At 41.7% G+C, this 13,814-nt stretch overlaps 2 long non-coding RNA genes across 3 annotated transcripts in view; one reads left to right on the forward strand and one right to left on the reverse strand.

The window, feature by feature from the left end:
• The window catches only part of LOC122231402, a 154,439-nt gene that overhangs the window by 25,334 nt on the left and 115,291 nt on the right, over positions 1-13,814 (reverse strand). The gene's annotated exons all lie outside the window — the stretch shown is intronic.
• On the forward strand, positions 3,725-9,130 carry LOC122231403. The gene is made up of 3 exons (XR_006208628.1): positions 3,725-3,942; positions 7,191-7,529; positions 8,352-9,130. It is a non-coding gene; the product is annotated as an uncharacterized LOC122231403 (long non-coding RNA).

The raw sequence follows: 13,814 nt of genomic DNA on the forward strand, positions 1-13,814 counted from the left end.
TGTCTCTACACCAAAGATGATTAAAATGTGGCTGGGCTCTTCTTAATCCAGAGACAACCAAAAGACAGCTATCTTTTCTTTCTTAAACTCAACAGGAATTGGTGGAAGGGGGCCAGGATAACATCAATGAACTCTCCCACTTCTAAAGAAGAATGGGAAAACAGAAGTACTAAGTGGTCATTGGTCCATAGCAATTTTGAAATATGACTGGACAAATCCTATAAATCCATACCCAGGAGTAGGAAATATTCTTTGATCAGATACCAGGGCTCCCTGGGTGCCAGTATTGTTCTCCATGGCTCTTTGCTCCATACTTTGATAATTTCTTTTCCATTATCCTCTTTAGGCACATGTGTAGAAGACACTAGAGAATACTCTGTCCTTCGGAGCTGAGTGGCAGAAATTTGGAGGCCCCAAATCTATTTTGTATCTATAATAGTTATAGTCTCTTAATTCATGCTTGTAGCTCTTTTGGAAGTAATAATCTCTCAAAAACATTATTGGCATTTTCACCAACCAAATTTATATGTCAACAGCCATACTCAGAATTCTGTTCAAGATATGCCTCTCTTTCCAGAATTAATTAGAAGTACTTCAAACTTGCCATGCTTTCATGAGAGCGCAAACCCTTAGTTTCCTTTCCATTAACTATTTTGTCCAATTTAAATAATTTGCTGAGGGGCACCTGAGTGGCTCAGTCGGTTGAGCATCCGGCTTCTGCTCAGGCCATGATCTCACGGTTTGTGAGCCCGAGCCCTGCATCGGGCTCTGTGCTGACAGCTCAGAGCCTGGAGCCTGCTTCGGATTCTGTGTCTCCCTCTCTCTGCCCCTCCCCTGCTTGCACTCTGTCTCTCTCTCTCAAAAATAAATAAACATTAAAAAAACATTTTTTTTAAATAATTTGCTGAGCCACCGCCTTAATTCATTTAAAGGTTTTAACAAAGGGTGTGGAGTTTACACCCTTGATTTGAACTTTGCCTTGAGGCCAAAATACAATTAGCCTTTTTGCTCAACATATTTTTCAGTTTAACTTTTATGGGTTGTAGATGAGAATCAGTTATATCCTACAAGTCCTGAAAGTTCCTGATTCTCTCTTTTCCCTTTTATTACTGCTTGAAAACTGGACAAGCACTTCTGGACTCATTTCTTTCTTACAGTCTCTTGTCACATGCAGCTAAGAGCAAGCAAGCCACGCAAGTCTCATTCTGTTTGCCAAACTCTTCTCCTAAAGCCACAGCATCATTAGGTAAATTATCTGTCTTCGAAGTTATCCCAGGAAATAGTTTTACCAAATGTTGAGCCACTGCCTAACATGAGTCACTTTGTTGCCAGCTTCAAAAATAGTGTCCTCCCTGCCTGCTGCTTGACTATGAGCTAGTGCCACGTAATCTGGTTGTTTTTGTTTCATTTTGTTTTGTTACGGTAACACCTCACTTCTGGTAGTAGTTTCTGCATTAGTCAGCTTTCACTGGGTAAGACCATGGTAACAACCTAAAATCTCAGTGACTTCCAAACAGAAGTTTCTTTTGTTTCTGTGTAATGTGAGCCTCACCCAGTGAATGCTGATGCATCCACTTCTATGCTAGAACGTGATTTCAAAGGAACAGAGTTAATGTTTCAGAGATGGTGTTATAATAATCAGGAAATCCTACAAGAGGGGAGAAACGGTCTCCTCCTGCTGTATGCCTTAATCCAGTGAATGACTTCACCATCTAGCTGGCTTCCCAGGGCCACAAATAGGTACATGAGTAATTCTCTACTTCTCCCTGGCCTTTACCCCCTACATCCTCCAGCCATCAAGTAAAAATATTCCCGGCAACCACAACATTACCTGACTCATTGTGTAGTCTCTCTAATTGTTTGTTGTTGTTTATGTTAAGGCACAGACGTACCTGATCAAAAGAAAATCTAACGTTTATTAAATTGCTACTCTGAAGCAAGGACTATAGTGCCCAAAGCCATTTAGTGGTGATACAAGGAACCAAACCAAGGCCTGTGTCATTGGAATGCTCCTGCTTTTTTTATATACCATATGCCTCTAACGGTCATTGCTTTGGGGCTAACAGGAGGGCTATAAGTAAAGGCCTACACAGATCCTAATTTGCCATTATCTCATCTCTGGCTGTGCATTAAAATATGCTATCCGTAAGGGGCAATATGGCCTACTTCTTCATAAAGGCTAACCTGGACACATGCCTAAGGTCATCTTTATCTTCAGGGCTATAGAGCATCACTCTGATTTAAGAGGATCTTCTTGGGAAATATTAGTTCCTCCTTCTAAACTTTAGGATTACTCAGGAGGGAGAGCCTTATGTTGCTGATTTAAAATTACCTGGCCATTCTTCTCACTAGCCAAGACATTGTGATACTAAAACAGCAGTAAGAGCCTTGAATCCAAGAAGTTGATGACAGTTCATGGTGGCTCGTCTTCAAAGATAAGATGGCCTCCCCAATGAACCATTCCTCCCAGTATTCATGACCTGGTGTGGTCTCCTCCCACAATGAAGCTGGCTTGGTCTGTGATTCCCTTTAATGAATACAATGCAGCGCCATGCTGTGCCACTTCTAGGCCCGGCCTTTAAGAGTATATGATGACCGTGTTTGCACTTTTAGGAGTCCTGAGCTGCCACCTGCTAGAAAGCACACTTGGAGAAACCAAATGGAGAGGCCAGCTGGAGAGGGAGAGGCCCTAGAATACATGAAGACAGAAAGACCAGCCATCTCAACTTCCCAGTCAAATTCAGCCTTTCCTGATTTCCATGGTTATCACAAAAGGTCAAATGAAATAATAGTGCTCTTGAAGCAGCACAAGCACACAGGTTTGTGCTATCACACACTCAGTCAACCGTGTGTGTGTTCAGTGCTGAGCTCAGCCAGACTGTGATGGTTAGAACAGGGAAGGGGATATCAACCCTATTCTTAAGGATCTGCCATTGGAGAACAAGACATACTTGTGTACTGAGACAATGCTGTATCCTCACGTGTTGTCCCACTCAGCTCTTGTCTGAACCACAGAGATGGAAGGGAAGTAAAGGTCAGGGCGGGGGACAGGGCTGGGAGCGGTGTGCACCTCTGAAGGTCAGAACACATAATGAGGCTGTCACACCACTTCTCCTTGGGGAGAGAGATTTGATATGGCACATTCGGGGAAAATCAACTAACTTGCCATGGGCTCTGCTGGTGAAACTTTATTTCAGGGAACAGAATCTTGGAGCAAAGAGGGCAAAGTAATGTGGTATTATCGCTAAGATGCTAGAATTCTGGCCTACCCTTCTCCAGGGGACATAGGGACCTTTTTGAGGCCAATTATCCTCTGAATTAGGCTTCAGCTCCTGGAAATGGCTTCGAGGTCCTCAGAGAGATCAAAATTTCCTGGAAAAAAGCCACAATAGGGATAAGAGTAGATATACACTAATAGAGAGAAAGTGAGCACCATGGACTCACGATGTGTGGGGCCAAGAACTAAAAAGGAATTAAGTGAGGGAAAGTTTAATTCACTCCAGGCTCTAGTAGCCACAGTGGCCCTCAGGGGCCAGGGGGGCTGGACAGGCTTCTGGAATCACTACAGCTGGTGTCCTAGAAAAACTGCCAGAGCTGACACTGAGCTGCACTCTCAGTGACCCTTCCACCTGCCTGGTTCTGCCCCATGAAAGAGCCCTTCTCTAGACTTACAGAATTCTAGAACAAGCAGAACTTTAAGATTCCAGCCAAAATCTTGCTGCCTTCGGAGCATCTGAGCATGAGATTAATGGTTATAAGTCGGCCAGACTTATCTCAAGATATATCGGACCCTCTGCAGTAATACTTGAAAGGATAGAGAAGAAAAAAGGACTGACCCTACTCTAAAGGAAATGCCAAAGGACCTTTATATGTTCAAATGGGTGTGGTGAGCTCAAGTTTGAATTAGGCTGGAGTTTCTGTCAAAGAAAATCTACTCAGCAGGTCAGTATAGCAATAAGAAATCCAGTTTGAATGGATCAGTGTATCAGGAATAGTGGTAAATCAGCAATTCAGAGGCCATATGGAACCCTGAATGACCTCTAGGCCACTGAATAATGGGGCTGAGCGCAACAAGGTGAATTTCAGGCTCCACTATATAGAGGGGTTGGTCCTACAAATATTCTGTCAGTCTTGGTCAAAACTTCCTCAGTGAGAGAGACCTGATTAAAAACACTAGTGCCTAGACCTTGAGAAGTCAAGGACTGATCATCTCAGTGATGGAGTGCTCTCAGTTTCCTGGAGCTTTCCCTATTAGACCCATTCAATCCCTGCATGCATAAAACCGTATCAAAGTGTGGTGCATGTTCTGGAGGACCAGCTCTCAACAAATATCTCTATCTGTGGTGCACTTGAAAGTCTATTTCCATGATGTGACCAGTAACTCAATTTCTCTCTCTTACCAATGCTTAGAACCAGAGATATAACCATAGGCTGAAACTTTACCTTGATCACATTGGTACTCCCTTCACAGGTCTGTAAGTCAGTCAGTGATTACCTCATTACTCTACTCCAGCCTGACAATATTCTTAACCACTGCCTCCTTTTCTCCAGATGGTTATACTAAAAGATTTTTTATCATATCCAACCCTTATAAACATGTCTAGGCCTCTTCTCCATCCAGGTAGACCCCATATACCTCGCAGAAATATTTTAACGAGGTGGAAACATAGATCTAGACACCAAAAGACTATCAAATTTTTTTATAGAGTTTTTTTTTTTCCCAAATAGTATTTTACACAGGGACTGGTATGTATAAATAACTGATATGTACCAAATTGCTCTGGATGAAGTAAGGGGAAGGGAGGAAGTTTTCCCAGGCAGAGCCTTAGACCTCCAAGGACTTGGGCTCACAGGGCTTAGGAAGAAAATCACTGACCCAGACCAAGTCACTTAATTTACAAGGGAGGACACTGAGCCCCAGGAGTGGACGAGTTTGCCCAGTCACAGAATAAGTTGGTATTAGTACCCAAGCTGGAAACAATGCCTGCTCTGACTTTACACACCGAGATTTCTCTGCTCTGTCTCAAAAATTCACCCAGGATATCCCTGGAATCAGATAATTAACTTTATCAAAATATTTCCATTTGACTTGGCCCACGTTATTTGGGAAAATGTATAAAATAAAAATCTGTCATAATGTCATAGCATATTTTATTTCATGGATTCCTATCAGAATCATCACCTTTTATTGTAGAAAACCAGAAAATACTCAGATTGAATAAAAGGCACACATTGATTACATTAGAGAAATCATTTAAATGTGTTTTGAAAAAATGCATTTTTTCTAATGAATCATTGAAAGCATCTTTCTATGGAAAACTAAGTTATTAATTTAAATAGACTCAATGAATCTGGTCATGATCAATGCAAAGAGCTGGAATCAGCACTTCCTTGAAACACATGCAGAAAATTTAACAGGATATGAGCTTTGGCAATACCTGCACAGAGAGTGAAGTTAGTCTAGGGACTCAAGTTTTATAACATGCATATGGTGACCATATTTCCTAAATGAAAAATCAGGACACATGGTTGACAAGTAAGAATATCCTTATGGGGACAATGGAATAGATATAGCAACCAGGAATGTTCCAGAGAACCTGGAACATATGGCCCAGAAAGAGAGGCTGCAGAAGCAATTTTGTGAGGTTTGTCTCCATCACAATGAATCGTCTTATTGCAGGGTTAGGAAACCCATGTGTATTCCCAGTGTCTGGGCCCTTAACTTTCACTTTGTGCTAAATGTGCTCAGGCAAACTTTAATGAGAAAAAGAAAAGTCTTTGAAAAGTTAAAGTGCTATAGAAATACGTATGGCCATAATTATTAACAACACTACAAAAATATATAATTTATTGGTTGGTATGCTGGACAAAATATTTGTTCCCTCATCAATTCAATAAATATTCATATGCCTATTTTGTATTAGACACTGTGCTGGGCGCTTAGGATATAGTGAACCTTGACCTTTGCCCTCATAAAGCTTACAGTCTAAAAGGCAGTATATTAATATAATAATAACCAAGGCTTAATAGTCATAGTAATAATGAACAGTCCCCTTGCTACCTTTTCAGCAATTTTTTATGTAGACTATGCATGCCTATTAACATCAGGCCTAGGTTTAGATACTTAATAGCTATGTAAATTGGAACACGTCACTTCCATAATCTTTTCTATGGGAATAATTAACAGATTTTCTTCATGGGAAAAAAAGTAAATGGGATTTGTATATAAAATACCTCTATGGAGAGACCCTACACTACAATTTAATTCTTTACAGTAAAGGTATACAAGTGAAATGCAAAAATGTTAGTTTCTTAAGGCATCCAGATAAATAATCTCTGTAGAATAGGTTGTGGCCTCCTTAGAATACAAGTGCTCCCACAGCCCTGTGTCCAATTCACTCAGACTCAGAAAGAAGCGATTTGCCTCAAGCAAAGATCTGTTCTGTCTTCACTACTCTGGGTACGTCTTTGACATGAATATGATCAAAGCTATTATAGTGAAGCTTAGAAACTCAGGCAATGAGTATGGTCTACCAGTCATCAGTTATCCTGCAAAGGCCGAAGTCCTCATATGGTTAATAGGAACCCTTCTGCAGGTGGAGAGGGCTCCCCCCCCCCACTTTCATTAGGGGACCTAGATTTGACAAATAATAGACTGTCTCATGCTAGGCGCTAGGAGGTGAGTGGTGAAATGGCTTTTGTCACTAAAAGGCATGTCTGGAGGTAGGATGGTATAGGTAGGGTCTGTGAGCAAACCATGGCTTGTCGGCCAGATATGACTGTTTTCCAGTTTATGGTCTGGATGCACTTCCCTTTTCTTGTCTCCAGCTTTAGTAAAGCTCTGTGGAAGTGGTCAAGCCTTTTCACAGCTCTGCAGAGAAATTAAGGCACTGTTTGTAATAGTCTAGCAGGATAGTTTCAAGCCCTCAAATATTTGATACACACCTTTCTTAATGCCTGGGATGGCATGTGCCCCACATTATGCCCTGATAGGTTGGCTCTCAACCAGAGAAATGGCTGCGGTTGGTCTTCAGACAAAAGACGTACTGGTGAGGTCTTGAGAGAACATGTTGTATCAACTCCCTGATACGTCCCCCTGATGCTTATGATATCAGGTTGTATCCCAAGACGGTATCAGTTGCCTAAATTCTCACCCGTAGTGGTCTTCCTCCCCTTTGACTGCCATGCAGACAGGCAAATGAGTGAGTGTAGCCACGCGAGAACCAGCCAGTGAGTAGCAGAGGAAGAGGCATTATTCTGCACTCAACACTCAATTCTGACGAAGCCATAACTGAGTGATGAAGAAAATGGTAGGGGTCGCCAGAGGCAGGAAGCACGTGCCTGCGTCTCCACAGCGGCGCCTCAGCGTGTGGTTCTCTTCTGGCTGTGTTCCAGAGGTCCAGTCCCCAGACACGTAGGCAGTGCAGACAGAAGAAGAATTCTCTGGGAGCCAGAAAAGCCAGCAGGACACCTGGGAACTTAGCCACCACTGACATGTATGGCATTCTTGCCATAACAACTGGTTAAAGGTAATAAACCCCCTCTTATTTAAATGGCAAGTGACTAGCCCTGCTCATTTTTACCTTCCACAAAAGGGTAAAAGAAAAGATTCAAAGGGAAGAAAAATAACCCTGACTCGATCCCTGGGCAGGGAGGCAAGAATTAGAAGAGACAGCCTATGTGTAAATAGAGCCCATCAATGAGTCTCCTCACTTCCGTTGTCCCCACACATTCCTTCTGTCAAAACTCTTAAGCAGGAGATTTTCTTGGGTGGATGCAATATAAATTATGATTGTTATGATATCCTGATTTTTTAATTTGTAGGCTCAAACTCCCTACACATACTCCTTTTCTTCTGACATCACATATGCTCCAGTGATAGACCTGTTCACTCAGGCGTCACGCCGGTTACCTGCAAGCTGCTGCCTGAGGCACTTGCCGGTGGGTAACCAACCACCAACGAGGAAAAGTTCTCCTTCTGAAAAGTTCCTCTTCTCAAAAAGTTATTTTCTTCTTCTTCCTGGTTCACAAAACATTCGTCTCTCTCATCATTTTATGTTACCATGTCTCGTGTTGTCCTAGGGCCAGAACTCTGTCTTCACAAGCTGCAGCCTTGTCTGTTGTCTACCAGTCCAGGACCAGTTGTAGAATCAAGTCTTAGCTCTCTGGTAGATTGACTGTTGTCTTTTTTATGTGTTCTTGGGAGCTTCTGAGTCACTTGTAGCCTTTTTCAGACATTTGTGCCAGCTCTCTCTGTCTCTCTGTCTCTGTCTCTCTCTCTCTCACACACACACACACAACCATTTGTGCCACAGGTTGGTTGATTCACGCTTGTAATTGTCTCCAAACAGAGGCCTCCGCTCTCTTCCTGAAGAAATGCCAATCCCTCCTGCCTTTCAGCCTGGGTGAGCCCACCTGCATTACTAAAAGTTACCACATCATTTGCCCTGGAAAACTCCACGGACCTCGAACAGATATTCAAAGTGTTTAGGGGTAAAATAAAATACCTTAACGGCACTGCCACATAACTTGTGGGGAGGGAGCCTCAGAAGTCACTGCAGGCCTGACTGGAGGCCTATGAATCCTTGCAAAGTAAAATCCTTTTAGCACAGGATTCCTCCAGGCAACAGAAAAGTGCCCCTGAGTGTATAAAGATGGATGCGAGGCTGCTGTCCACACCTCGGGCCGCAGTAGAACTTGTGCATTTTTTAAAACGGGGCCTAGCTTGTTTTTCCAGCTCAAAACTGAGACATGAAAATGGAATTTTTAGCCAGTAACTCATACATTTAGATTCCTGGTTTTTAGGTTTTGGAAAAAATGCACCTAGTTGTTTTCTTATTACAATACTGCTGGTTTTGTTCACCGGTCCATGTTTTTCTTGGACTGTGGTGGAGTGGAATGTTTTAAATTATGGGCTTTTGCTTTTTGCCCTCCGATGTCTACTAAATAAGTCCATCGTCTAATTCTAAAATTGTGAGGCAGCAAACATGCACTTGTAGCCAACAAAGCTACATTTTTATTCCAGAAAGGGTATTTCTGTTCTAAATTTACAGCAAAATAGCTCTGGAGACAAAGGCAGGATTTCGGCCAAACCAGACGTGCTTCTTTATAATGGCATGTGGCTTCCAATGCCTTGCTAAGTAGTCTACCTTGCTAAACGTTTCTCTTCATTATTACAGTCTACTGGAAGTGTTCTGAAGCCTCAGCTGATACGTATTAAAAAAAAAAAAAAGAAAAAAAAGACTGGCTATGTTTTGATTTAGCCCTTAAAACAAAGCTCAACAACAACAAAAAATAAACCCACCACTCTGCGGGATGAAGAAATCTGATATTATTTGGAATCAAAGACTAAGTCATATTTTAAGCTTTCGTTACCAACAATGTTACCAATCCAAAGTAGTCATAAATTAAATTTAAGCGAAATGGATTAAACCTCTCTTGGTACAGTAGAGCTAGCTACTGCAATTTGGCTAGACTCGCCGTCCCTCTCTTTCTACCATAATCCTTTTCATGCAAGGGGCTCAGGGTGGATGAGGCGTGACCTTCAGTGGCCCTTCCCTATCTGGGATTCCAGGACTCCACAGTTCTAAAACTGCTAGCTCCACTGAATCAGCGACTCTAAGCTTTTCGATTCTGTGCCTCTGTGTATCCCCGACACCATCACAGGCCTCGGGGTGCACTCCCAGCCTTCAAAAGAGGCCGTGGATCATGATGACGCAGAGAACCACGGTAAATACTACCTTCCCTTCTAAGTGGGCATCTAACTATTGATCCCGATCCCGCCAGTGACTGGGGAAATGAAAGTAAAATGAGAAGCAGCTATTAGGACCTTTGACTCCGAGTGGCTTATAAGTAAACAGCAACAATAAGACCAACGAAGCCACGAATATGCCATGGAAACTCTAAGACGTTTCCGAGTCATTATTTCTACGTAAGCCTTGGAAGAAAAAATTTAAATGTAGACTAAATCTTTCCCTTCTTCTAATGTCTTCCCTTTTATTTTTCTTTTAGAATTTGGTGTGCTGATCTACTGTTTGAAAAGTGTGAATTGGGAGGAGTGAGATTTTGTTGCTGTTTCCATGTCGGTGCTGGCGTGTCTTGGGGGCAGGGGGACTATTCAGTACCCGCCACCTCCCAGCACCCGCGTTAGCTTCAGTTAATCAAAGGCCAGCCTCTTGTTTGGTACACAAGCCAACGGGGCGCACACATACTTTCCTGTGTCATTAGAATGCCATATGAAACCAATTCCACTCACAAGGACTCCTTTCTTCAATCCTTGCTCTAAATCACATTTCCCCACTTTATATCTGCTATTTACAGATTAGTACTAGAATTTGGAATCCTGATAGAAAGCTCTATTATTGGGAGAGAGAAGGGGGAACCAGTCTAATGCTGGCAAAACACATTTTGCAGGATCTCACTGGTCTGCCCTGATATCTTCCTCGAGTGATTGTTTTTTGCTACCACTTTAGCTCCTGCTAGCTTTCCACCCTGGCTCTCACTTAAATGCTACCTCTGGTAGTCATAGTTCAGGCCGTTAAGTTGTCCACCAGTTATAGCTTCTCCCGAGGCCTCCCGTGCTTTCCTGGATGGTCATGACATTTGCCTGCTCTGACTTCAGGACCCACACCCAACTGTGCCATACTCAGTCCACTAAGGCTGGGACATCGTGGAGTTCCTAGTCTTTTGATGCTAAGATGGAGGGGAGAAATTTTTCCTTAAGCCAAGAAGATGCTATAGGGTTCTAAACTTGGGTGTTTGTATAACATAATCAGGTTGACAGGTACTAGCTATCACCAAGTGTGATTTGAAAGATACAAAATTGCCCTCTTCTCCCCTCTTCTTCTAATACTGATCATGACCTAGGGTCTGGAATGCTCAACACTTGTCTTGACCCTGGGTCAACCTATAGACGGTCCTGTGGAAATGATGCAAATAAGCTTTCTGGGAAGCATGCATTAGCCTGACCTTGTTTTATATAGAATTATAAAGAATGGAATCTCAACATGTAGAATAGTCCCTCAGATGTTTCCTAGTCTATCTGCTCAAACTACCATAACCCCCAAGAAAAACTCCTCAGCTTTACATTGTTCTTCTTCTTTTTTTAAATGTTTATTTGAGAGATAGTGCATAAGCAGAGGAAAGGCAGATTGAGAGGGGGACAGAGCATCCAAAGTAGGCTCCATGCTGACAGCAGACAGCCTGATGGGGATAGAACTCACGAGCCATGGGATCATGACTTGAGCCTAAGTTGGATGCTTAACCAACTGAGCCACCCAGGTGCCCCTGCACTGTTCTTACAAAGTCAACCCTGGTGTTAATAGCAATAATCTCTAGATGCTAAGGTCATGGCTGATTTTTAAATTCTTTTTTATAGTTTTGTTTTCATATGTTATAAAAATTCTGTAATGAGAAAATATTATTCAATTTCAGTAAAAGTAAACTTCATTGTTTTAAAAGTTGGAAAAGAAAATTCTTCTCTGTATGAGCCATATTCTGCATCTGTAACATTTTCCCTCATGGGCTTTTGTTCTACCATTTGATCAATGAACATCCTTCCTTGTGAGAATCAGTCATATACCCTAAAGTACCAAGTGCATTCTTGCCTCCGCCTTTTCTAAATGTAACCACTTGAACTGCTCCTCAATTCGTAGAATTTCTGATTCCTTGATGATGATCTCTAGTCCACCAGCTATACATAATAGTGGTTTGGATCTGAATACAATACGGCTAATATGAGTTTGCTCAATACAGATAACAGCGCGGTATCACCTCCTTTAATTTAAGCAATCTATTTCTATAAATACAGCCTTTTAACTTTTTAGCAATCACAACACACCTTCAGTTTCTATTGACTTTGTCCATCTAAATTCTTAGGATATCCCCCAACACACACATACGTGAACAAGTTTTTTCAATCTTGTTATTGAGCAACTGATCTTTCAAAGCTAAGTAAAAGACATGGCATTCATCTTTTCACATTACCCCTTATACTCTGGGACTATTAATTTGGCCTTTTAATATTATTCTGACTCCTGGTCCCACCATCTGACCCTCAGCGATTACTCTGAGCTTTGCGTCATTTGTGAGTGTGATACTTCCGAACTGGCAAGCCTAAGACGGGTCAGGAGACTCACTACGTGGAGGGACTGGCCTCTAAGCTAACCCACGTGATCCTGAACTTGCTGGAAAGAATACTGGAGAGAAAATGTTAATTACCATATGCAAGTCTTAGTTTCCTCATGTCATGACTTTTCATTTAGTCTTTTTGAGATTATTACGAAAATTAAATAATTTGAAGATAATGCCTTGAAAAATGTCATATAGAGGGTGTATTTTAACATTGGCTCCACTTCATACTTTGGGAAAAGTGTTCAAATAGTTGGGACCCAATGCAACCATACAATAATCAGCCCCACATTTAGCTAAAAGCCTTGCAGAATGGTAGTCCTGCTCAGTCTCCCAGAATATAGAACACCCCTCAGACTTGCACTTGAAACATCATTTTTAACTGTCTTTCACTTTTTCACAATGGCCTTGTATCGATTATCACAATGTACAAAATTAAAGATGTAATTATTTATAATACTGGTATATAATTTTTATGCAGGTTTTCTGGGTTTATAAGGTACTTTGGTATGCATACATCTGTTGCTTATAGCAACTCCATCCATCTCGGATTCCTAAGCCAATATTTACAGATTAGCAACCTGATACTTAAAGAATGTCAATGATGGGCTCAAAGCCACATAATCAATGACTGAATAGGAATAAAACCCAGGTCTTGTGATGGCTGGTTTTGTACTCTTACTTTCACCCCACCCAAGTTTATTTGGTTGTCAGAATGACTAAGTGTCCCAAGAGGTACATCTGAGTGGATCCCTATAAGAGGACTTGGTTTAATGCCAACGGGACACACTTCTTTATGACTTGTGCAGAATCACTTATCAGATTGGCCCAAAGACCAAAATTCTAAGAAGTAGATAAGTTGTCATGAGGGGGCAGGAGGAGGGACACGTCAAAGGTACAAGGAATCGATTTAGGCTAAGGTATGACAGCAACAACCCAGAAGATGAAGGTGGGCAAAGTGCTAAGGGCCAAGGAGCACTTAGGCACAATCTTTGTGAATACCACACCTGTTTCCCAAAGTCACTTCCATGTATAATTTTTAGATCCACACTCTTCTTCCCCAAATCTTAATATTACCCATGAGCTTCCCAATATTCTCCATGAGCCTTGGCTCACTCCTCCCAGGAATTCCGTCACTCACCTGCATGCATTTGCAAAGTAGCTGTTCACAGACCGTGCCAAGGAAAATAGGTTCACAATGTGGCCACGGTCAGGGGCTGAAAGATGTGTTTTAATAGAGTGGTGCTCACGCTTTTTATTGCAAAGAACTACTTTTCATGTTTTCCCCTAAAGACCTCAAGAAGCCCAACAATGGCAGCAACAGACAATCAGAATTTCTGATTCACATGAGATATCCAGAATTACTGGACACAGTCAAAGAAATTCTTTCCCAAAGTGCAGAACCTGAACATATTTGTAGGCTGCTTGACCTTACTTTGGGCAAGTGTACACTTTTCACTAGGCTTATTTATTTATCTGAATATTTGTTTGTATGCACTCATGTCTCATTTCTTGCCACTGTTTGAAATGACTGTATAGCATAAATGTAAACAGTGAAATAAAAATAAAGTGAAATGAAAAATTAGGGAAATATGTGTATACATGAAAAATCATGATCAAGTGAAATAAAATTATAAATGTGCAATCTTTAGGATCAGCATGAGTACCATGAAAGGGCACCTTAC

Source organism: Panthera tigris, chromosome D1, assembly GCF_018350195.1.
Source record: "Panthera tigris isolate Pti1 chromosome D1, P.tigris_Pti1_mat1.1, whole genome shotgun sequence".
NCBI classification, from domain to species: Eukaryota; Metazoa; Chordata; class Mammalia; order Carnivora; family Felidae; genus Panthera; species Panthera tigris.